Raw genomic sequence first — 27,752 nt, 5'->3', positions numbered from 1 at the left:
AGCATCACTGAAAATTTTGTGCAAGTTTCAGGTCTCATGATTAAGGTCAAAGGTCATTTAGGGTCAATGAACTTTGGCCGAATCGGGGGTATCTGTTGAATTACCATCATAACTTTGAAAGTTTATTGGTCTAGTTCATTAAACTTGGACATTAGAGTAATCAAGTATCACTGAACATCCTGTGCGTGTTTCAGGTCACATGACCAAGGTCAAAGGTCAATTAACTTTGGCCGAATTGGGTGTATCTGTTGAATTACCATCATAACTTTGAAAGTTTATGGATCTGATTCATGAAACTTGTTCATAAGAGTAATCAAGTATCACTGAACATCCTGTTCGAGTTTCAGGTCACATGATCAAGGTCAAAGGTCATGTAAGGTCAATGAACTTTGGCCATGTTGGGTTTTTTTGTTGAATAAGCATCATATCTCTGTAAGTTTATTGGTCTAGTTCATAAAAAGTGGACATAAGAGTAACCATGTATCACTGAACATCTTGTGTGAGTTAGAGTAGTATTCAAAGTCAGCACTGCTGCTATATTGAACCACGTGATGCAGGTGAGACGGCCAGAGGCATTCCACTTGTTACTAATATTCCGAAACAAAACTGGTCGGTAAAAATCATCTAATAAGATCGCGGGCTCTTATATCTCATATTGAATATTCATGAGCTCAGCTTGAATGGCGACCCGTGGATTCTTGGCGAAGAGTGACGACGAAATATAAAAGAGCATTAAATATTCCTCTAAAATGCTGAATATTGACCGATTTAAGGATTTGCAAGTCGATGAAATTAAATCTGCACTAAAAGGACGAGATGTTTTTGTAAATCTACCCACAGGATATGCTGGAAAAAATGTAATCTTTCATGCGATTCCACAATGCATCGATTATCGATCTCAGCGGTGCAGTGAGTGAATGCTGGAGTCGAGTTGCTTAATCCCCTTGACTCGAGTCTGACCAGCGGCTGACCAGGCCGATCTCTCGTGAAGCTTCGGGCTGTTGATGGATCTGTTACGGCCAGTACTAGTAGTAGTAGTACCCCTATTTGTAGCATTTTGTTGGTTATATCCCCTTTAGTGTCCCGCAATTAAAAGAATCCCCTGCTGAAGAGTGGACTACTATAGTATTCCGAACCCCGGAAGAAACAGCTTTGACATGACTCATGTATATTCATTAGGAAGAAGTTCCTCATGATTATATAATTCAGCTCAGATGTCAAGAGGCCCTGGCTCGCTGCGCTCACCAGCCTTCGCGAATTAGGAAATCCCTCGCTTCGCTCGGGAAACAGCTGCAAGGGCCTCGACAAGAGGCTACCCTGTACGTTGTGTTTCATATATCTGATTTCATGAAGGAATCTTTTTCGTTGATATATCGAATAGTCAGAAATCAAGCATTATACACATTCCTACAAAGAATAGTCCAAAAATACATTGAAATATGAATGCATAAGGGAGTATACTCACATCCTGTCAATTAAGATAAGGAAAGGGGAAAAAATTACAAGAATATAAAAACATTTAATCAATGAAATGAAGATCACTGAAATCAAAGAAAAAACAATTAAAACATTAAAATGGAGATACATGGCCACCTTGCACGATTACATGATGATGGGTGGACCAAACCCATCACAGAATGGAGACCATAGCAAGGATCACGAAATGGGGGTAGACAAAAAATTGAGATGGAGTGACGAGCTCACAAAATTTATTGCAATAAATTTGATTGAATCAGCAAAAGACAAACACCCATGGCACCAAATTGAGGAGGCATTCGCCTTGCAGTGAGCAGAACATGGCCGACATGATGATGAAGATAAACATTAAGGAATAGTTTCGAAAACGTGCGTAGAAACGTACGTCGATCTATTCGTATGGTTTTAGAAGTTGGAGGGATTTGAAAAAAAAGTAATTTTAGAAATAGAATTAGAATTAGAATTGTTTCATTATCATTGCGTTAAATATCAATTGATTTTTTTTTCATACTTATGCTGTGGTTAATCAAGGTGACTCTACGTTGTGTTGAATGTATTTAATTTATGAAGGAGTCTATTCCTCTAAAGAATAGTCCAAAATTACATTAGAATATCAATAAATAAACGTGTATACTTACGGGCTGTAAGATAAGGAAAGAGAGAAAGAATTACAAGAATACAAAAGACATTAAGGTACATTTCCGAAAATGTACTTAGAAACGTACTGGAAACTATACGTATGATTTTAGAGGTTGGTCTGATTTGAAAAAAGTAATTTCAGAGGATCGGAAAGTATAATTTTTGTTATTGCATTACACTAAATATCAATGGATTTTTGTTCTTACTTATACTGTGGTTATTAAAGGTTACTGTACGTTGTGTTTTATGTTCTAATTTCATAAAGGAATGTTTTTTGTTGATAACTGAATAGTCATTAATCAAGCTTATAGACATTTTTGAAGAATATGCCAAAATATATTAAAATATAAATGCATTAGGGTGTATACTTACATCCTGTCAATCAAGATAAGAAAAAGAGAAAGAATTACAAGAATATAAAAACATTAAGGATTTTTTAAAACCGTACTTACAAACGTACTTGGAACTATTCGAATGGTTTTAGAGGTTGGTTAGATTTGAAATAAGTAGTTTTTGAGGATTGAAAATAAGAATTTAATTATTACCATTACACTAAATATAAATTGCGTTTTGTTCGTTCTTGTACTGTGGTTAATCAAGGTGACCGTACGTTGTGTTTAATGTATCTGATTAGATGAAGGAAACTGTGTTTTTTTCGTTGATATATTGAATAGACAGAAATGAAGCTTATTGACATTCCTCTAAAGAATAGTCCAAACTACATTGAAATATGAATACATGAACGTGTATACTTACGGGCTGTCAATTAAGATAATGAAAAAGAAACAATAACACGAATATAAACACATTAAGGTACATTTTCGAAAACTTACTTAGAAACGTACTTGAAACTATTCGTATGGCGTTAGAGGTTGGTCTGATTTTAAATATATAATTTTGAGAATCGAAACATAATTAAATTATTGTCATGACACTAAATATCAATAGTTTTTTGTTGGATTCATACTGTGGTTAATCAAGGTTACTGTACGTTGTGTTTAATATATCTGAGTATATGAAGAAATCTTTCCCACTCATATATTATAATGGAATAGACAGAAATCAAGCTTATGGATATTCCTCTATAAAGAATAGTCCAAAATGCATTCAAATATAAAATGATTAAGGTGTAATCTTAAATGATGTCAAATAAGATAAAGAAAACTAGAAAAGATAACGAGAATATAAAGACTTTTTTTCGAAAGCATACTTAGGAACATACCTAGAATTATTTGTGTGGTTTTAGAGGTTGGTATGATTGGAAAAAAATAGAGGATCAAAAAAATAACATTTATTTTACTGTCATTATACACTAAATTTCATTGGATTTTGTTTTTCGTTCGTATACTGTGAGTTAGTCAAGGTGACCGTACGTTGTATTGAACACATCTGATTACATTAAGAAACATTTTTTTTCCATTAATATATTGAATAGACAGAAATCAAGCTTATTGACATTCCTTTGAAGAATTATAGTCAAAATTGCATTAAAATATAAATACATGAACGTGTATACTTACAGGCTGTCAGATAAGATAATGAAAAAGAAAAAGATAACAAGAATAAAAAAACATTGAGGAACATTTCGACAACGTACTTCAAAACGTACCTGGAACTACATGTATTTGTGTGTTCTTAGATGTGGGTATGATATGAAATTACTAGTTTGAGAGGATTCAAAAATGAAATTATTTTATTGTCATTAAACTAGATATTATGAATTTTTTTCGTACTTATACTGTTGGTTAATTAAAGATACTGCAGGTTGTGTTTAATATATCGATTTTTTTATTGATATTTTCTATTGTTCTATTGAACAGAAATAAATCAAGCCTTTTTGCATTCCTCTAAAGAATATCCAAAATAAATTCAAATATAAATGCTCACGGGCTGTCAATCTAGATGAGGAAAAATAGATAATTACAGGAATATGAAAACACTCAGGACAATTTTTCAAAACGTATTTAGAAACGTACTTGGAATTGTTTGTGGGGTTTTAGGTATGGGTCTGATTTGAAATAAGTAATTTTACAGGATCAAACAAATATGTTATTGTCATTGCACTAAATATCAATCGATATATGTTCTTAGCTATACTGTGGGTTACGCAAGGTGACTGTACGCTATTTTTAACATATCTGATCATATGAAGGAATTTTTTTTATTGTTATATTGGATAAAATATCAATCTGATAGACTTTCTTCTAAGCCATCATTCAAAATACTTGCCTGGTACATCAATGAAATGAGGTGTATACTTACCGTCTGTCAAATAAGATGAGGGAAAAGAGAAATAATATCAACAGTATAAAATATTATGGAACCTTTTATGGGAGTCCTTCTTAGGAACTTGCAATATAAATTTAATTAGGTGCATACTTACACTCTTTTAAATAACATGAGGGAAAAGGAGAGAAGAGCAAGACTATAAAGCATAAATATTACACAACCTGTTTTTTAAAGCTTACTTAGGAACATATGTTTAACTATTCCGGTAATTTATGGATGTGTTTTGATTTGAAACAAGTAAAGTCGCAGAAAACAATATTGAATTACTTTATTGCCCTAGCCATGATTACACTAAATATCAATGGACTTTATTCGTACCCTTACTTTGGATCAATCAAGGCGATTCTATGACTTTTAAAACGTGTCTGATTTTATGAAGAATTCTATTACATTTTTGTATTGTATAGACTGATATTAAGCTTATAGACTTTACCCTGAAGAATGATAAAAACACATTGAAATATGAATGCAATAAGGTGTACATTTACCCCCTTTCGAGTAAGGCGAGGGGAAAATAAAGAATGGCAAGACATAAAGCAAAAAATATTACAGAACCTGTTATTACAAATTTATTTGGTAAGGTATATGAAACTATTCCTGTAATTTTAAGGATGGGTTTGATTTGAAAGAAGTAATATTACAAAATCAAAAACTATAATTATTTCATTGTCATTACACAAAATACAAAATGGATTTTATTCGATCTTATACTGTGGGTTTAATAAAGGTTACTGTATGTTGCGTTAAACATATCCGATTTCATGAAATACTGTTTTTGGGGGTTAAATTGAATAGACAGAAATCAATCTTATAGACATTCCTCTAAAGCATAGTCCAATATTCCTGTAATTTTAAGGATGGGTTTGATTTGAAAGAAGTAATATTACAAAATCAAAAACTATAATTATTTCATTGTCATTACACAAAATTTAAAATGGATTTTATTCGATCTTATACTGTGGGTTTAATAAAGGTTACTGTATGTTGCGTTAAACATATCCGATTTTATGAAATACTCTTTTTTGGGGGTTAAATTGAATAAACAGAAATCAATGTTATAGCCATTCCTCTAAAGCATAGTCCACTATTCCTGTAATTTTAAGGATGGGTTTGATTTGAAAGAAGTAATATTACAAAATCCAAAACTATAATTATTTCATTGTCATTACACAAAATTCAAAATGGATTTTATTCGATCTTATACTGTGGGTTTAATAAAGGTTACTGTATGTTGCGTTAAACATATCCGATTTCATGAAATACTCTTTTTGGGGGTTAAATTGAATAGACAGAAATCAATCTTATAGACATTCTTCTAAAGCATAGTCCAATATTCCTGTAATTTTAAGGATGGGTTTTGATTTGAAAGAAGTAATATTACAAAATCAAAAACTATAATTATTTCATTGTCATTACACAAAATTCAAAATGGATATTATTCGATCTTATACTGTGGGTTTAATAAAGGTTACTGTATGTTGCGTTAAACATATCCGATTTTATGAAATACTCTTTTTTTTTTGGGGGGGGGGGGTTAAATTGAATAAACAGAAATCAATCTTATAGACATTCCTCTAAAGCATAGTCCACTATTCCTGTAATTTTAAGGATGGGTTTGATTTGAAAGAAGTAATATTACAAAATCCAAAACTGTAATTATTTCATTGTCATTACACAAAATTCAAAATGGATTTTATTCGATCTTATACTGTGGGTTTAATAAAGGTTACTGTATGTTGCGTTAAACATATCCGATTTCATGAAATATTCTTTTTGGGGGGTTAAATTGAATAGACAGAAATCAATCTTATAGACATTCCTCTAAAGCATAGTCCAAAATACTGTGATATATAAATGTAATGAGGTGTACACTTAAATTCTGTCAAATAAGATGAGGGAAAAGTTAGAATAACGGAACAAAGAAATATTCATTCATTCATTCATTGGTTTCTGCAACACTTTTTCATGAACATATTAACAAAGAAAATACAATAATAATATATATATAACTGACAAGCAAAACATACAAAAAATGCATTTTCTATTAAAACATCGATTATTAGAAGGTTGCAGGGGTTGCCACTATATTATGGAACCTTTTATTGAAAACTTTCTTGAAAACGTTTTTAAAACCTTTCGTGTGGTTAATGGGGTGGGTCTGATTTGTAATGTTATACCCCATTCATGCTGAGGATTTAGGGCGGCCCAGGGCCGGCCCTGGGCCGCTCTAAATCCAGTATAAACGGAAACGAGACCGGCGTAAATTTTAGGGCGGCCTAAACTAAACCCACTTTCGGAGGTGGTTCAGGGCCGGCCCAGGGCCGCTCTTGCTGCATTATGAACGGTTAGATCGGCCTAACTTACGTCGCCCCGAAGCCGGAAACAGTACCTGCCGTTTCCGGGTTGAGTCGCGTGTGTTATGTTGCGCGCGGTACGGTCGTGATTTGCTTGCCTTGTACGTACGTATACACGTTGTACGTTTTATACACAGGCCCTTACACTGTGTTGCGTGTCATGCATGCAGAGTGAGTATTGCATTGGCACGTATAATTGCTATTTACAATACAACTTCAACTTCCAAGTAAAATGGCCAATGATCGCGACCGCGGGAAAAAAATTGGGCTTTTCCAGAAGAGAAACTCCTCCTCATTATTCCGGCTTGGGTGGTCGCAAAGGGTAGAAAATTCGCAGTATGAACGGACTAGGCCGGTCTAATTTAGAACGGCCCAGGGTCGGCCCAGAGCCGCTTCCGCAGTATAGGATCAAAAATAGAATGATTATATTGTCATTACACTAAATATCAATGAATTGTATTCGTACTTAATCAAGGTGGTTGTACGTTAGGAAGAACGTATATCATTTCACGAAGAAAACTTGTCCATTTTTATTATAAATAGACATAAATCAGGCTTATAGATATTCCCTATAAGAATTGTCCAAAATACTTTGAACTGTAAATGTAAAGAGGTGTGTACCTACCGGCTGTAGAAGATGAGAGCGAATGGCAAGAACCCAAAGAAAAAAATAAATAGAACTTGTTATTGAAAATTCACTTGGTAACGTATGTGGGACTATTTCTGTAATTTTATGGATGGGTTTTTAGAAGAAACAATTAATATAACAGAATAAAAAAGATTATTGTCGTTACACTAAATATCAACAGATGAATTTTTACGTTTAGTAAAATGTATTATCAACAGCCACTTTAAACTCCATTTTGGAAGCCAGCTTGGAGTTTTGGACCCACAAAACCACTAGCTGTCCTTGTAACTTGTTCCAATGTACAACTTTACCCTCTAAACTATTGAATAGAAAAAACAAAATAAATTCACTTGAGGAGTTAATAGATGAATTGTGAATTTTAGCCCACGGCAGCCATTTTAGATGAATTTTCCAGGTACCCTGGAGTGCTTATATTCACACTAGCCTGTATCAACAATTTTTTTACCCCCTGGACAATGGAACAAAATAGGATTCTAGTGTGGACAATGAGTAAGTTGTATCCATTTCCAGTGAAAGGCAGCCATATTGGACACCATCTTGAAAATAACCACTTTTCCGGTTGCGGATTTTGGTAAATCTTAGTATATATTTCCTGAGGTTAAATAGCATTAAAACCGTTAAAAAGCATTTATTGTAATTTATTTCGGGTAAGGGTATATTTGGTCGTATATTTACCCGTCTACCAATGTTTAAGCAAGCCCTGTGTGGATACGTTACTTCGAAAGTATTGACTTTGTGGACTCTTATATCAGTGCATGACTTCAGTGATGGTTTATGTTGCAGAAAGCTATGCAGAACCTGATTTATATACTGTATATATATATATATATATATATATATATATATATATATATATATATATATATATATATATATATATATAAATTATACATATATATATTATATATATGTGAGCAGTTATATTTATGTAATCAATTTATTCATAATCAGTTTACTTTTTTAAATTTTGTTTATTATAACTTACAATCAGTTATTTAGAGTTCTCACGTGCAGTAGGGTATGTAGTTGAGTGTGTTAGGGTGTGTGTATGTGTGTGTAGTGGGTGTTGGAATTCCTATGCATACATGGCCTAGCTTTGGAAAAATCAGAGAAAGAAAAGGATTTGGGCACTACCTTCTTCAGCCATGATGGTATACTTTTTCTTCAGTTGGTATCACTGAGCTCACTTCAAAACCCTCTGCGGGTATGCTTTTCTCTCTGTCCTCCACTTGTCCTAGGTTGATCTCTAAGGTTGAAAGGAAACAGATTTTTAAAAAGATAAACGTCAGTCGACTGGAAAAGCATAATTTATAATCTCCCTCACAAAGTAGCTCGCTTTCTCATGAATTCTCTCTCACACACTTTGAATACCAATGCAAACCTTGTAAGATGAGGGAAGGTGACATCAGCGAAATGTAATAAATGTAATAACCGGGAAACGGTTCACCATGTTCTTAACGCATGTGCCGTTGCCCTTGACGAAGGTCGTTATACATGGCGGCATGACAATATTCTTTTGTACATATTGGAAACATTGCGGAAAGGTACATCAAACCAGGATGTAGATATTACATCCGACCTCAAGTCAGAATCCCCAAAACAGGGAATATCTACCATCCCATTGCAATGTACGAAGACGAATCTGATCCCTGATATATGTGCATTGTGGTAAAATGAAAAGAAACTAGTGATACTGGAACTTTCTGTCCCTTTTGAAACCAACACAGAAAAAAACACATGAATATAAAGAAAGAAAATACGCCCCACTCATTTCTGACAATGAATCAAACAGCTACTCAGTAAAATACTTTCCAATTGAGGTGGGATCAAGAGGCTACATTACCCCGGATAACACAAAACGAATTAAAATGCTTTTAAATGAATTTGGCAAACCAACCCCTTACAAAATTTTCAGAGACAACCTTTCTAAATTGGCAGTGACATCATCTTTCGTAATATACTACTAAAAAAATAACGTCCAATGGGAAAATCAGATTCCTCTGCGTACATAGTGTAAAGTTGTACATATTAATTCAGAGTGTAATCATGCTAATAATGCATGAGTTCACATACGTCATGGTCTTATTTTTTTCAATGTTTGGTTTTTATCTAAAATGATTTTATCTACACGCCTATAATTACTTTAATTACAAACTAACTTGATGATTAACAGTTTATTGTCAGTAATGTGACCATGTCCTGGGCTCTCTTTTATTATGTAAATGTATTTGTATTGTTGTCATTCTTACACTGTTCCTTTATTGCTTTTCGCACAATAAAGTGATGCAAAACAACATTTAAAAAAAAAATATATATATATTGATGAATTGTAGTCTAATTAGCCTTTGGACTTTCATAAAGGAAGTTCGTCGTTGTTGTTTATTAAAGTATGTGCTTAAAGGGGAGTCCAGCCAAAATAAAAACTTGTTTTAAAAACAAAGAGAAAAATCATACAAGCTGATATGTAAAAGTTAGAGCAATATCATAGAAACAATAACAAAGTTATGAAGTTGTAGAAGTTGTATATATTGGAAATCACTATTCCCATGCAGACTTCAAATTGCCGCATATGTCATGTCATAGTGACGTAAGGCTTGGGCTCTCTTCCATGGTCTCCTATCATAAAATTGCTAATATGTCATGTGAAAACTAACGAAACCCAAGAATTAGACCGAGTCCAGTGTGTTGATGTGTGCACAATGCGACTGTTTACTTCTTTCATATGTTAACATAGTAATTTATTAACAATGCATTCATCACGTGCCCGAAGGCGCCAAATTCAAGTTGCTTGCCTTTCTTACACAAATACGCCACATACGACTGTACGCTTTCTATTACGTAATGCATACAGGTACACGTATACGGCGTTTTCATTTCAACTAATTCACTCGCCTTACAAAATTCTGCCACATAATTTCGTAACTTAAGAACCATATTTCAGCAAGCCACATGGCTTAAATGATAACATTACCAATAAACTTAAAGATAAACACATAACACTCAAGTCATTGGGCTCGTATCACCAAATTAAAGAAATTTAACAAAAACTATGGACAGGCGACACGCTTCCCATGACAGACAAACTAGCAGTATGCCCTCAATCGGTAAATTATCGATTTAAAAGATGAAACGAAAACAATTTCAGAACAAATTGAGAAAAAAAAATCATTCTGTACGCGACATGTAATTTTTCAAAAGTTTTACTTTAGATTATTATTTTTTTCTTAAATAAGGACATAAAACAGTATACTACTTAAGTAATGTTTAGATATGTTGTCCCTGCCCCTTGTCATAATTTACTTTCCCATTTGACAAATTGAAATGTATATGGTCTTTATAGGGGTCTGAATTTGAAAGCAGCCATAACTTTGTTATTGCTTGTCCGATTTCCTTCAAAACTTTCAAGATTCTGATTTAGTTTTCTCCTTTCCAACACAACATTTGATGAAAAATGGTGGATTCCCCTTTAAGACTTATAAGAATGAAAAGTAGTATGCATTTACCGGGCATCATGATCTCATGGCTCTATTTCGTATGTTAAAGTGAATGGACGAGGGGTTTCGCATTAAGCGCGCTAAGAGGCCTTTACAAAACCAAGATCTATAGACAATTCAATATTTTTTTCTTTTTTTTTTACGTTTAGAGGATTTCGTACAGCAAGGGTTCTTTGGTGTAATATAAATTGATCACTAATTGAACGCAAACTCCGAGATTCCAGATTCTTTTTTGTGTATTTAAAATTATAAATAAATATGATATCATTCTCCAGGGCCTTTGATATGATAGATCATGATGTTCTCTTACACAAACTCTCCTACTATGGTATAAGATGAAATGCCTTGGAGTGGTTCAGGAATTGCCTAACAGATCACAAATTATTCAAAATTAAGGAAAAAGCTTATCTCGTTTATGGAATACGGGCCCTGTTGCTTGCATTGTCTGTTTTAACGAGATGTAAAGTCATGTTGTCCTGAAACATCCGTTTTTAAGTCAATGTACACTAAATATGTTTTCTCGAACTTCAAGTTAATATTGTTTTACATTGCATGTAGTTTTATGCAGTGACATAAAATGAAAAAAAATAACATAGCACGTGGAGCGTTGTGGCCCAGTGGATAAGTCTTCTGACTGTGAAACGGAGGGTCATGTTTTCGAATCCCAGCCATGGCGTAATTTCCTTCAGCAAGAAATGTATCCACATTGTGCTGCACTCGACCGAGGTGAGGTGAATGGGTACCCGGCAGGATTAATTCGTTGAATGCACGAGCGCTAAAAGGCAGCTCGAAATAAAGCCGGGGCAATAATAACAACGCGCCTCGGAATAGAACATTTTTTGAGATAGATGGCGTTATACAAATGTCCATTATTATTATTATTACTATTCTTATTATTATTATTCATATAGCGCTTAATATATGGTGTTTCTAAACGCTTTCAAAACGATTAAGCCGCACATATTAATATAATTGAACATTTAACAAAGAAATTATTATCATATTAGTAATTAGTTAAAGAAAACTTCCTACTCAAGTTGAAAATACACAAAGAATGATAATGATAGAAGTAGTGACGTTTATGAATTAAATAGTTAATTAAATGAATTATCAGAAATACCTTGACATATAAATTATATTCGAATAATAAAGCAGTGCGAAAGCTATACATAGACAAAGTAGAAATAAAGGAATATTCGTTGGATATTGACAAGATTAAACTTAAAACCTAAAGGAAGGATTATAAAGGTAAGTCTTGAGAGAACCTTTGAATGATTCGAATGATGGGGCAACCTTCGATTCTATGGGAAGGTCATTCCAAAGCTTTGGAGCAACAACACTAAATGCTTGGTTCCCATTCCTTGTCCGAGGTCTGGGTCCTTGGGCCAGTTGCAGAAGCAATTGTGTGTAAGATCGGAGTCGTTTGGACGTTGTCGGGATCCTGGGTGAGAGAAGGTCCGTAATATAACACAGGGATTTTACCATGTTGGGTTTTGTAAGTTAGAATCAAGAGTTTGAAGATGATACGTGCAGGGACAGGAAGCCAGTGAAGAAAACGGAAGATAGGGGTTGTGTTGTCGTGCTTTCTGGAACGAGTTACAAGCCGAGCAGCCGTGTTCTGGATACGTGGAATAGGTTGGATAAGAGAGTCTGGTAAACCGTAAATAAGCTATTGCAGTAGTCCAAATTTGATGACACGAATGCATGAACTAATCGTTCAGTTGCACTTGGGCTCAGATACTTTCTTATTTTCCCTATCCTGGAAATTCCAAAAGCTGCTGCTCGAGACTTAGATCGGATGTGGTCAGCCATGGTGAGATTCTTATCAAGCATTACACCAAGATCCCGGGATACCTTATGCGTGCTAATGACCTGCGATAGAGGACCGTCGTACAGTGCAAGCACCAACGGAACAGTGACGGAGCCCAGAAGGATTCCCTGGGAGAGAGGAAAAGTGTTTGAGATCGCGTTGTTAAATTTGACCCTCTGTCTCCGATTTTCTAGGTAGGAAACTAGCCATTGTAAAGCAACACCCTGGATACCATATTCACTTTCAAGGATGGAGATCAAAGTCCCATGGTCAATGGTATCAAAGGCAGCACTTTAATCTAGTAGAACCAATATCGCCTCATAACCCTTGTAGACAGCAGCATTGGCGGCGGAGCAGAGGATATTTTGTGTTTGGGGGACGGCTATTGTTGCGTTCCCCCCCCCCCCCCCACAAAAGATAATCCTCTGCTCCACCGCCAATGGACAGCAGTCAGAGATCGTTCATTACTTTCACGAGTGTTGTTTCCATTGAGTGAAACGAACGATAGGCCGACTGCATTATGGGAAACAAGCAGTTATTTTCTTTTTTACGCCTTCAACTGGAAGCTCACAACTCTTTTAAGAACTTTTGCAAGGAACATTTGGTTGGACATAGGTCTATAATTCTGCATATCATTAGGATCCAAACCACGTTTCTTCAGCAAGGGAACTTCTTGAGTGACCTTGAAGCTGTCAGGAACACTCCCAGAAACAACGATCCGTTTACGATGGAAGTGATAACTGCCAACAGTTCACCCATGCAACCCATGACCAACCATGTAAGAAGAGGATCCAGTTGACAATATTTGGAAGTCAGGGCACCGATCCCTTTTCTAACCTGTTTTTCAGATACTGGTTCAAACAAAGAAAACCCACTATCCATTCGGGAATTTCCCCCAATCGACATGGAGCTGGGTCAAATCCTTCAATATTTTTTAATGAAATATCCTCTAAAAGAACTCCCCAAATTAATTTGCCAGTGATTCATCTAAATCTTGATCGGGAAGCACCTAAGCTCGATCCGGACAAGACAGCTTTTGGACGAATTTAAAAAAAATGTTTTGTGTCACACTATACAAGTTCAGCTGACTCTCTTAGCTTAGCCTGTCGAATGGACCCAGTGTACCAAGGAGCACTTGGTCGTAAGGAAACACCAGAATATTGAATTTGTGCCAGAATGTCCGACTTGAATATTAAGTCCATATCGATATCACGAAACTCACTGCAAGTGACAAGCTTCTTGGTGGCGAACGTGCGTACCAAGTTAATCGTGCATGATTTACAGTCATGATCAGTAGGAAGACCCCTGATAAAATCAATTGCAGGGACCACTTTGTCGACCCTTAAGGTTATCGGCAGATCTAGCGTATGCCCCACTCTACATAACATGCTGTTGGAAACTGGCCTCATCCAAGGTATTGAGGAAAGTGGTAGCACCTTTATCGTTGCGGTCATCTACATGTATGTTGAAGTCACCAACCAACATAGGAATGTTGTCTACTATTGCTACTGAATCCATAAGTGACGAAAATTCCTTCAAGAACAAGGAAAAACTTAGTTTTGGTGATGGAGGTGGTCTGTAGATGCCAAAGATATGAAACATCGATGCACAATTAGACCGAATGCCTAAGTCCATCAACTGGAATGACTGAAAGTTGCTGAAGTCTTAAAAAGACTCACTTTGACCGTGGAACGGTGGATGGTGCATATGCCTCAGCCAGAACTGGTCGTATGAGGTTTGTGTACTATATCTTAATCTTGAAGAGTCGCCCTAATGTCGGCAAGAGTATGATTGTCCCGATGATCGCCATTAACCCTAAAAAGACTGGGGGGGGGGGGCCTTTTAGGCCCCCCCCCCCCCGTACATAAATTGCGATAACTTTTTTGCGCATGAAGCGTTCGCGCCGCCATTTCATGACTTTTTCTTGAGTTTTCCGCAACTTTTGATACCAAATTTGTATACCCCCATGCCGCGGTTGCGGAGTTACATAACATTTTCGTATCACATGTCACGTAAGAAAATGAAATTTGTATTCGTTTGTGTGTAAAGTGTATGGTATTTGAATGAATGTTATACACATTGTTTTCTAACTACATTTTTATTTGTTTCTCTCTATATTATGTCACTTGTGAATTCAAGTAGCAGTTCTAGGATATGAAAATAATGAAAAACATTGCATAAAAAATAAAGAAATACATAAGAAATGCAAAATAAAGAAATATATAAGAAATTAAAATCAAAGAAAAACATAAGAAAAGTAGTGCAAAATACCAGAATCGCTTGCAATAAAACATGCAAATTATTGTATTTCTCTACATAACGCATGCGGAGTACTTATTTGCATATTTAGTAATTACTAATTTGCATAAGGATATCTAATAATTCAAGCATGAAACAACACAATTCCATGATAAACAACCTCTTCTTACAGCTGAAAACCTTGAAACAGGAATTTATGGACCGCAATAAGTACCAAAATATGAAAAATTCAATTTTTGATAAAAATTTGCATATTCACATAATTATGAATATAATTTGCAAAAATTATGTGATATCTCTTATGCTTTGTTTTCATTAGCTAGTGTACATGTAACACATCACTTGTTTATCTTCCAAGATTGCTTTGGCTCATTGCAAGAGAGTGTAATGCAAAAAACATGCCAAATGTTGTATTTCTCTACATAACGCATGCAGAGTACTTATTTGCATATTTAGTAATTACTAATTTGCATAAGCATATCTAATAATTCAAGCACGAAATAACACAATTCCATGATAAACAACCTCTTCTTACAGCTGGAAACCTTGAAACGGGAATTTATGGACCTCAATAGGTACCAAAGTATGAAAAATTCAATTTTTTGATAAAAATTTGCATATTCGCATAATTAATTATGCATATATTAAAAAATACAATGAATATCAGTATTTTGACTATGTTTCTTTTAGAGGACATGACAAAGGATGTCTGTGCCAAATTTGGTTGCGATCGGATGACCAACGGCCGGCCCCAGTTTTTCTAGCCTCCAAAATAGCCCAGTCTTTTTAGGGTTAAGCCACGATTCGGTGTTGATGAACACATCAAAGTCATTATGAATTGTAAGAACACAAATACTAGTAGTCTTGTTATTTATAGATCTGGCATTCCAATGGCCTATTCTAACTTTGCTCCGAGAAGAACAATTCGTATGAGGAGGGGTTCCAGCGAGTTGTAAGATTCCAGAAGTATTCCGAGTCGATTTACCACTAAAAGAAAGTATTTTAGTGTATCAAGTCTGAATAAGAACAGTGATGTTAAATCTACTCCTGTTACGGTCTTAAACTGTAAACTCTTGCTATAGTGTAACTCGCTCCCTTGCCTATTAAAAATGTGTCCAGTGTATGCACGCACTGCCTCTGTGTTGTTTGGTACAATTTGTTTGTACACCAACGTAACGGATGCACGCATAGGACTCACTGCATGCACACGTACACGATTGCCTTGCCAAGACAAGAACATTCAAAGCAATCACTGCAATATTTGTTGGCGATATTATTACATACAAATATCGAATGAAGTGCATTAGACTGTATAAATTAACACAATTATATAATTACTCTATTACATTACACAACTGATATAGTACGATTCTTTTAATAATACTCGCGTATTTTATGTAAAATTAATGGTACCGTGTAGGCCTACAGACGTGATTTTTTTCACACAAACTCCCCATTCAGTATGCGCTCATAGTGCATTAGACTGTATAAATTAACGGAATTATATAATTACTCTATTACATTACACAACTGATATAGTACGATTCTTTTAATAATACTCGCGTATTTATGGAAAATTAATGGTACCGTGTAGGCCTACAGAAGTGATTTTCTCGCATAAACTCCCCATTCAGTATGCGCTCGTAAATTACATTTGCAATAGAACACTTTTTCGCGAACTTCCCAGGTGAGTTACACTATAAGCCCATGTCGCTTTAATATAAGATCGTAACAAACGCCTCATTACCCCTCCTCGATAGCCATGCTTAGTTCTCCGAGCGATTCCCAACACATTGAAAAGACTCCATTCATCCGAACTAAGGGGCTCAGACTGAGTCCCATTATCAATGTTCCGTCTCATATACAATTAAATCTTCTCACGCGAGTATATGATGCGCATTCAACACATCACTGCAAGAGTTCATTAACCCTTAAATGACCATTGATCTTGGCCATGTTCCTGAACACACACAGGAATTCTGTATATGTTTAAAGAACTTTAACATGTACAGAATTTTACTTTCATCATAACCCTAAAACACACAGTACATTATGCTCTATGTTTATCTTTCAAATTATATTTTTTCATATATCACTTTATACTAGTATCTCTGTATTCAAAAGGCAGGGGCAGCATGGAGGTAGGCCAGTTTAAAAAAAGTGCAAAGGCAGTCTATCGTATTGTTTTTTTTAAGTTTGATCTAGTATTGACTTTTGCAACTGGTTTGTATTTATGTTCTCTTGTTTGTATGCTTAGAAATTGATATGGAACTGAAATAGACCAAATTAATTCGATTAAAATTCAATATCACAAACAAATTCATACAGATGACCTTTATGGACACATAATACCCCAATTTATCGTCCAAATTTTAAGACTGAGCTGGGACGGGTACCTATCAGCGAGTTACTGAATGCGGTATTAATCGCCTTACGATAATCGCGACCAGTTTACTTGCACACCGCAGCTATGGCGGCGAGAACAGACGGCAAATTATGCCTTCCCACCTCCCCCTACATAAAAACGCAGCATCTGACTATTTTTTCAGAGAAGTAGTTAGTAATCGATTTTTTCTACATGACACATCCAGTTTTCCGAATATCTTTTTGAAAAGTCCCTTTTCACTAACTGCAAGAGGCAGTATCTACACTAAACTTTTGGTTTCCCCATGGGAAAATCGCATTTTGCACAAGTTGAGACAATAAGCATTCTATTCTATTATTTCAAAGCAATTCAAAACTTTATTTCTGAAGTATTCTTTATCATCAAATTGCAATTAAGGTATATGTATGTGCATATTTTAGCCCCCCCAAAAAAAAAAAAAAAAAAAAAATCCTAACATAAAAATTATGTTGTGATTTTGAGATATGGATGTAAATGTAGATTCTAAAGTCAATGCTCAGTTTCTCAATGAAAAAACACAGTATCTACAGATAATAAAGATTGATTTCTTAAGCGCACAATAGATAACTCTGTCTATGCGCTTTACAATGAAAGACGTGAAAATTAACAAATAGTGTAAAACAAAATAAAGTAACTAATAGATATAAATTACTGGTACAGCATAGAAATAAAACCAAGCATTTCCCTAATAGCATGTAGATTTTCTTTGATTATTGTACAATTAAAATAAGCTTGCAGTAGATGGAATTATTTAAACATTGTGATATAAATACTATAAGCGATACTAAAATTTAGGAAAAAAACACGTTTTACTTAAGCAAAGATTTCAAGGACTGTCGTGAGGAAGCCTGGTGGATGTGCAGAGGGAATGAATTCTAGAGCGTTGAGACTGCTACTTCAAATGATCTTTGGCTGTAAATTGAGTTGAATGACGTGGAACATGTAGGAGATGTTTGTCTGAAGATCTGAGTTTGCATGGTGGAACATAGGGTGTAATCATGCAGGACAAGGAGGAGGGACTCATATTGTTATTGGCTGTGAAAGTGGGGAGGAGGAGTTTGAAGATTATTCTCTTTTCAACCGGAAGCCAGTGCAGCTCTTGAAGAAGACGTGACGTACACTGCCTGCTTGGTGTTCTTGAGATTATTCTAGCTGCTGCATTTTGGAGAGTTTGGAGCTTGCATATCTTTGGGAGACCGAACAAGAGGCTGTTACAGAAGTCCAGTCTGCTGATGACGAACGACTGTACGAGCGCCCGTGTTGCTGACTCAGTCAGGTATCTCCTGATTTTTCCAATGGCCATCAAAGTTGTGCCTGATCTGCAGACAATCTTCAAGTGGTCATGCATCAATAATTCCAAGATCTCTTGCCTTCTGGACAGGGCCAATCATTGCCTCTCTCACTTTTACTGCTATAGGGTTGACACCTCAGAGTTCTGATGAGAAGGGTTGCTCGTCTGGCTATAAATCATTTATTTTGAGCATGTTTTATTTTTTGGCCAAGAACTTAACAGATGAAGAACATGCTACTTGAATTCATTTTTTTTAATCAAAACCTACTCAGTCGATATTGCGTCAGTAGTAAGAAATAATGTATCAATGTGTAATTCAAGGGGGAATTAATGACTAAGAAGACGAAGGTCGCCCTCTGTGGTAAAGTCCAAAATTCATGGAAATTGTCTTAAGGTTGGAATTTTACTGCAGAGAATGCCGTAGTTGGTAGAGTGCACCCAATGTTTCTAAGCTTGTATTACACAAAAACCTAAATACAAACTCAAGGAGGTAAAATAGATAGACAAAGCGACGCAGGAGACTTGTTAATTTCAATTTTTACAAAACGGTTTTGCGTTATTGTTCACTATTATTGCAATATTAGTTCAGTCGGTAGAGCGGGAGATTCGTATTCCAGTGGCCCGTGTTCGATTCCTATTGGGTGCGCTAGTGCCCTTTTGATAAGGCATTAATCCTCATTACAAGGTCCTTTGGAGAAGCCGTCGGTACTATGTTCCTTGCTAATTCTTAGCGTTCGGGTAAAAAGTCCCCACCAATCAATCAATCAATAAGTGATGATAAATCACAATGGAGTTCTCTTTCAACTGTTGATACTGTTTCGTTTAGTTTTCATGGCGAAACCGAGCTTTTGTTTCGACGTTCCCCAAGGTGTATATTTTGTTCAATATATTATACAAACAACAACTTTTTTGTATAGATGGGGCCTCAAATAGGTGCATACGTACTCTAGAATTTGATGATGAAATAGTACTAAGAAATGAAATTGTTCTGAGCGGCTTTGAGAAAGAACATGATATTGCTTACTATCCAAGGTTGTGGAGAAATGAAGATATTGAGGGTGGGGGGGTAATCATGGGGCGGCAGTACTAGCAGTATTGCATGTAGTAGGTGAGTCAATAAGTTAGGCTCTCACTGTAATTTCAATGTCTCGTTTGAATAATATCAAACACATTGAATTCAAGTTTATTCATCACTATGATATCAACATAATGAAAATTCACAATGATGGAAAAGTAACGAGCCAGCACTGTACAATCAACCTATCTCTTATACATTAAGCATGCAGTAAACATTCTGACATGACGTAATAAATTAAATTTTAGTTGAGTGATGAAAATTAACTATAATTTCAAAAAAGAAATGCATCAATTTTACATACCTTTTTGTCTCACATTTGTCACAAATCAAGTCATTATAAGCAATCAAACCGACTTTTACAAGGCAAACTGAAGAAAATCTATCCCCAAAAATGTTTAGATCGATTGAATTGCGTAAGTAAGTAGTTATCAAAAAATGGGAAAATTGACTAATGAAATATATTTTTACCTGAAAATCTCCAACCAACAACGAATTGTCCACATGATTTTTCGAATATTTAAATGACCTTTCACTTGATCTGATGTAAAAGAAAAGAGTGAAATTTGAAGTTTGTGGGTTCATTAATATGTGCAGGTACACTGTGCAATCTCGATGAAACTTCCAAGCAATCCGCAAATAGAGGTGTAAAAGAAACACTTATGTCTTTTATTTACTTTATTCAAAGCTTTACAATTTGAAATTTTGACAATTCATAAAGGAAGAACTACTGTTTCCTTTACAGCTAGATTGCTTACGTGAAATTTTCGAAGGCTATTTCGGTTATTAAAAAAACCTTTCTTGCGACTTATTGGTGGTTCTTGGTATGGTTTGTCATCTTTGCAACTGCATACATGACCACACCCTATACAATGTATGATATAAATGTACATGATACATGACTAAAAATAAACGGAGTGCAATCATGAATTCTATACAAAATACTTGCCTCTGTGAGTAAATATCGGTACAGAAATACTTTATACCAAAAATGATAAGTCATAAGTCCGTACATTACTTTCAATTCGCAGTAATCGACAGCATACATTCGTAATTCTGAAGCTTCGTAATTCCGAAGGTTCGGTTATTCCCAAGGTTCGTATTTCCGAAGGTTCGTAATTCCGAAGGTTCGTCAATCCGAAAACGAAATAAGGTCCGTAATTCCGAAGGTTCGTGAATCCGAAAACAAATTAAGGTTCGTAATTCCGAATGTTTGTTAATCCGAAAACGAAATAAGGTTCGTAATTCCGAAGGTTCGTTAATCCGAAAATTAAATAAGGTTCGTATTTCCGAAAATGAAAATAATTCATTTTGGTAACAAAAACGATGATGTCATTACAAGATTGCACGATATTATGCACTGATAGTAATAACGATCGATGATACATGCGTGTGTTGTGGCCAAAACCATGTATTTCATTAAGAATAGGCACCCTGATCAAGCATAGGTTAATTTCGATTTCATCTGAGCAATTGCTGCCTAAGCAAATGGTTTAAAGATGCAGGGGATCAAGTGTGTTGGTCACGCGCGAGTAACCTCTAGATACAGGGGCGGTTCCAGCCTTTTATAAAGGGAGGGGGGTTTGGGTGGTATGGGAGGGAGCGTAGCGACGGGGGAGGGAAAATTTTTGAAAATATGTGTGTGAAAATGGCGTTGTCTTGCATCTAAAACACCTACATGTATTTTGGGTATAGAGGTCGTTGCCAAATTAAACCCCATGAAAATTTGTAAAATGAAGTTGCATTTTCCTGCAACGTAAGGCCAGTTAACAACACATATAAAAAGAATCGCCCAATCCCCCCCCCCTCCCCAAAAAAGAAATAATAATAATAATAGTAATAATAAATGAAATAAATACAGAGAAATATTATAAAATTAAATTAAATTACAAGTTTAAAAAAAAATAAGATTTTAAAAAATGGTCCCCGGATTTATTTATTTTTTTTTTTTGGGGGGGGGGTTGCAACCCCCCCACCTAGTTCCGCTTTTGAGATAATAGGAATTCTATTAGAGGGGACGTCATTTTTAATAACAGCTTCTGTTGGTAATAAAAATGAAAATAATACTAATAATGATCCTTGTGAGATGTTGAAAGCGCGAATCCAAGCTTAAACTAGTAGACATTTCATGTAACAAGACGTGAAGTGAGCATTCGGAGCATTTTTTGTAATCGTGAGAAAGATGTGTATTTTTCTAAAGAATTAATGCGAGGGCGAGCTGTAATTTGTTTATATACTGACCTGGGGCCCGTTGCATAGAACTTTTTACCTGAGAAAACTCAGGCTATTTTTACAGAAGTTTTTGCCCTGTGCTAAAGTCAATGGCGGAAATCAGACTAACTTTAGTTTTCAGTTTTCACCAGAGTTTTCTCAGGTTAAAAGTTTTATGCAACAGGCTTCAGAAAGTAATCTTTTAAGGACTGCATTTAGTGACTCATGAATAGAATATATATCTCACGAACTAAATAATGAGAGCGCGAACCGCAAGCTTAAAATGTGTGATATTCCAACCTGAAAACTGGATATTTTATATTTTTTTTGTAACCAGGAATAGAATGAGTTCCTCCATAAACAATACTTGATGCGAGCGAGAAACGTGAGCCAAATTTCTCCGATTTTCCAACCTAAAAACTGGACATTCTAAGCATTCTTTAAAAAAAATAATAATAATAGCTGGGAGAACAGTTTTCAGAACTGAAGTGGCTTCCCTGGATAAATAATATCTATATCAATATTATCATTATTATCATTCTAGGCCTGCATGAAATTTCCAAAAGTTTGAGCACGTGATTCGCTCGCAACATCTCACAAGGATGCCCTTTTAACGGTAATTGACCAAAAAGGCGAATTTTACATCTTCAGATTTGATTTTTTTTCTCCCCAAACCGCTTGCTCGCTACGCTCGCAGAAATGAAACGTAAATGTATAACTTATCAATCAGTGATCACTTGAAATTTTTTTCTCAATTTAATTACTACAAAACACACAACCTCTTTACACAGATGATAATCTCATGGTGAAAATATCCGTTTGCACCAAATTGCCCCTATTGGCCCCTTGTTTTGCTTTGCCCCCCCCCCCCCAAAAAAAAGAAGGAAAATTCGTTCCGCCGCCACTGGTTGAAACACGCATCGTCTTCATGGCTAACTGCAAAAAGTTCTTAAAATGTCCCCTTTAGATCAGGTCAGAGCTTATATATTTCAAATTTCTGTTCGCGCTTTAACTCGCAGTTATTATCTAAATTTAATTACATAGGCATCTCGTTGTGAAGATCACAAACATATTGCCCATCATATTAAAAAAATATATGCTCGCGCTCGCATTATTTAAAAAGGGTTTATCATGTTGTTACATATTTACTTTATTTTAAAAGTATGAAGCTAATTATTGACTGTTAGGACTACCCTTTCAAAGAAACAAACAAAAAACAACTTTAAGCTGCCGATCGAGGAAAATATGGCCAAAAAAATTGCCCCCCCCCCTATTTGACGAAAGTTGGATCCGCCGGGAGGGAGGCAGGGGGCACTTGCACCCCAAAAATGAAATGAAAAACAGGGAAATAAATATTTTCCAAAATGGGAAAGTTCATTTTTCAAAAATAAATATGCCGCTTTTCATGTTTTTTTCGAAATGAAATACTCTTTTTAACGTATACAAGTTAAGTTTTCAGGCTGGAATATTGCAAATTTTCAGCTTGCGCTTCGCACTCTCATTCGATTTGCGAAATATGCATCCTAGAGAGGTCACTAAATGCTTTCTTTAACAGGTTCTTTTTCTGGTCAATATGTTTAAGCTCGCATTTTGCGCTCGTGTTAATTCTTTAGTTAGATGCACATCTTTTTCATGACAGCAGAAATCTGCTCGGATTTTTAAAAACTTATTTTCATTTTTTATTGAAATACCCTAAGGTTTTAGCTTGTGATTCACGCTCGCAACACCTCGCAATAATGCCATTTTAAGAATAATTGACCCCAAAAAACGTTTTACAACTTCACATTTGAATTTGTTTTACCAAGCCGCTCGCTCATTGTACTCTCTCCCGAAAAATAAAGCCTAAATATACATTTTGCCATAATAAGAAGTCACTTCAAAAAATTTTTCTCTACTTAATCACTATCAAACACACAATGACTTCAAGCAGATGATAATCCTAAGGTGAAAATAATACAAAAGTGCCCATTTTGACGTATGAGTTTCATTTCTTGGCTTTACCCCCCAACGAAAATTCGTTCGGCCGCCCTTACCTTCCCATCCTCATAATAATTGAACAGCAACAGTGTCCCCCGTCCCCTCCTCTTGCCTCTGCTTTCCCGGTTTTCATTTTTCGGATTAACGAACCTTATTTTGTTTTCGGATTAACGAACCTTATTTCGTTTTCGGATTAACGAACCTTTGGAAAAACGAACCTTATTTCGTTTTCGGATTAACGAACCTTCGGAACAACGAACCTTATTTCGTTTTCGGATTATCGAACCTTCGGAATAACGAACCTTTGGAATTACGCCACAAATGTTCGGATTAACGAACCCTTTTTCGTTTTCGGATTAACGAACATCGAGGTATAGGCAATTTACGTGTTTTGGAATTACGATCCTTCGGAATTACGAAGTGTAGCCGTCATTGACATGATTAAGCCTATTGCCTACCTTGAAATCGTGGTTGTTAGCAGTCTAAAATGGCGACAGAATCTTCCTTGTTTGTGATCACAACTTATGAAAATAAAGCCCATCTACAATACAATGCAAGCATACCTACATACTGGCAGCTACCGGTAAAGTTTCTTTTGAAACCCACCCGAGCGTCGCTTCAATGGGTTCGAGTTCAAATAGACATATTAACAATTGAAATTTAGATATTACGGAGTTCAAATAGACAAATTAACAATTGAAATTTAAATATTACGGTACTAGCTATTATTGTGTACGGGGGTGGAGTAGGGATTTCAATTTTGCAGAGTCAGTCTATTCTTTTGCAGGGTATTATTGACTTTACAGGGTGATTCCATGCTGAGAAAATCAGCAATTTTCACAAATTTTTTCAACCTGCTGTCCAATAGTAATATGATATTACTACTGGGTAGACAAAACTGACAGCCAAGAAAAAAATATGTTGTCCATAGGTGAATCAGAGCTTAAAATGATGTGTGTCGTACTGGACATTTCTGCGTCCCATATACCACACACATTTTCTATCAATAATTTACTCATAATCACTTTTGGGGGTTGGCTATCAGTTTTTCACTTGACTACCCACTATAGTTTTATAATTGAGAGAAAAGCATATTTCATTGCTCAATCATTCGGCTAGGAAACTAGAACTTGTCAAAATGTCCCGTACGACATGTATGGAATCGCCCGACATAGTACCGAAGTGTGACGTCATCAATTTTGCATGTCTTTCCCTCTTCTGCCAAGCATTTCATAATCATCGAACATTATGAGCATTGTCTGTCCACTTTTTCTCCCTATTTAAGCGTTCCATGCCAAATTATCCTAAGATGTTGAGTGTTTGCTTTGTTTGTACCGTATCAGTATAACCAATAAGGAATTGCTTGTCATTACAAAGAAAAGTCATTTTTACTAAGAATCAAATATAAATGATAACAAACCTATTTTATGCTTATGCTAGTAAGAAATAATGTATCAATGTGTAATTCAAGGGGGAATTAATTACTAAGAAGACGAAGGTCGCCCTCTGTGGTAAAGTCCAAAATTCATGGAAATTGTCTTAAGGTTGGAATTTTACTGCAGAGAATGCCGTAGTTGGTGGAGTGCACCCAATGTTTCTAAGCTTGTATTTAATACACAAAAACCTAAATACAAACTCAAGGAGGTAAAATAGATAGACCAAGCGACACAGGTGACTTTAATTTCAATTTTTACAAAACGGTTTTGCGTTATTGTTCACTATTATTGCAATATTAGTTCAGTCGGTAGAGCGGGAGATTCGTATTCCAGTGGCCCGTGTTCGATTCCTATTGGGTGCGCTAGTGCCCTTTTGATAAGGCATTAATCCTCATTACAAGGTCCTTTGGAGAAGCCGTCGGTACTATGTTCCTTGCTAATTCTTAGCGATCGGGTGAAAAATCCCCACCAATCAATCAATCAATAACTGATGATAAATCACAATGGAGTTCTCTTTCAACTGTTGATACTGTTTAGTTTACTTTTCATGGCGAAACCGAGCTTTTGTTTCGACGTCTCCCAAGGTGTATATTTTGTTCAATATATTATACAAACAACAACATTTCTTGTTTTAGATGGGGCCTCAAATAGGCGCATACGTACTCTACAATTTGATGATAAAATAGTACTAAGAAATGAAATAGTTCTGAGGGACTTTGAGAAAAAAACGCATTAAATTGCTAACTATCTAAGGTTGTCCAGAAATGAAGATACTGCGGGGTTTTTTTAACCATGGGGCGGTAGTACTTGCAGTATTAGTAGGTAAGTCGATGAGTTAGACTCTCACTGCATTTTCATTAATTGTCTCGTTTGAATTTTATCAAACACATTGAATTCAATTTTATTCATCACTATGATATCAACATAATTAAGATTCACAATGATGGAAAGATAACAAGCCAGCACTGTACAATCAACATATCTCTTGTACATTAAGCATGCAGTTAACATTCTAACATGACATAACAAATTTAATTTTAGTTGAGTAATGGAAATTAACTATAATTTCAAAAAAGAAATGCATCAATTTTGCATACCTTTTTGTCTCACATTTATCACAAATCAAGTCATTACAAGCACTCAAACCGACTTTTACCAGGCACACTGAAGAACATCTATCCCTAAAGTGTTTAGATCGATTAAATTGCATAAGTAATTAGTTATTAAAAATGGGGAATTGACTAATGAAATATATTTTTACCTGAAAATCTCCAACCAACAACGAATTGTCCACATGATTTTCCGAATTTTTAATGACCTTTCACTTGATCGGATGTAAAAAAAATAAATAATTGAAATTTGAAGCTCGTGGGTTTACTAAAATATGCAGGTACACAGTGCAATCTTCATGAAACTTCCAAGCAATCCGCAAATAGAGGTTAAAAGAAACCTTATGTATTCCCTTTATCTAGAACTTTACAATTTGACATTTTGACAATTCATAGAAGAACAACTACTCTTTAATATACCGGTAGATTGTTTATTTTGAATTTCCGAAGGCCATTTCGCTATTTATAAGGAACGTTTCCTGCGACTAATAGGTGGTTCTTGGTATTGCTGGTCACCTTTGCAACTCCATACATGACCACGTCCTATGATATACATGTACACAAAATATAACACACAAATAAACATTGTGCAATCTTAAATTCTGTACCAAATACTTGCCTCGGTACAGAAATGCTTTATACCAAAAATGATAAGTCCGTACATTACTTTCAATTCGCAGTAATTGACATGATTAAGGACATTGCCTACCTTGAAATCGTGGTTCTTAGCAGTCTAAAATGGCGATAGAATCTTCCTTGTTTGGGATCACAACTTATGAAACTTATGAAAGGCCATCCACAATACAATGCAAGCATTCCTACATACTGGCAACAAGTGGTATTGTTTCTTTTGAAACCCACCCGAGCGTCGCTTCAATGCGTTTGAGTTCAAATAGACCAATTTAGAACTAAAAATTAAATATTACGGTACAAGCTATTATTTTCTACGGGGGTGGAGTAGGGATGTCAATTTTGCAGAGGAAGTCTATTATATTGCAGGGTATTATTGACTTTACAGGGTGATATGACCACAAAGCTAAATCATGTCCCTTCAACTTTTAGCAACTTGGCCAAGAAGAGAGTACCCGACTTAAAAGCCTTTCTGAAGAAAGCCTAACAAAGACTGTCGAACATTCTGCAACTGACAGCCTTTTTGAAGATTTGAAATATAATGATGACAATACAAAACAGTGTAAAGAATTGCATGATCCCAATCTTTGTAAAACATCAAACCGTCAGTCTTTCGTCCACGGTGCTCAAAACAAATCAAATGTACATC

General features: G+C 35.4%; 1 long non-coding RNA gene across 2 annotated transcripts; it reads right to left on the bottom strand.

The window, feature by feature from the left end:
* Window positions 1-3,853: 3,853 nt before the first annotated feature.
* On the bottom strand, window positions 3,854-27,291 carry LOC121417252. 2 transcript variants are annotated; one of them, XR_005970332.1, is made up of 4 exons: window positions 27,183-27,291; window positions 8,542-8,653; window positions 7,384-7,386; window positions 3,854-4,380 (listed from the first exon to the last, which is right to left on the bottom strand). It is a non-coding gene; the product is annotated as an uncharacterized LOC121417252 (long non-coding RNA). The 2 variants fall into 2 exon arrangements; XR_005970331.1 differs by lacking the exon at window positions 3,854-4,380 and having other exon boundaries at window positions 6,463-7,386.
* Between the last annotated feature and the right edge of the window lie 461 nt (window positions 27,292-27,752).

Source organism: Lytechinus variegatus, chromosome 6 (assembly GCF_018143015.1).
Source record: "Lytechinus variegatus isolate NC3 chromosome 6, Lvar_3.0, whole genome shotgun sequence".
NCBI lineage: Eukaryota > Metazoa > Echinodermata > Echinoidea > Temnopleuroida > Toxopneustidae > Lytechinus > Lytechinus variegatus.
Note: the sequence above shows the minus strand (reverse complement) of the source record. Positions and strands in the feature narration are given on the sequence as shown.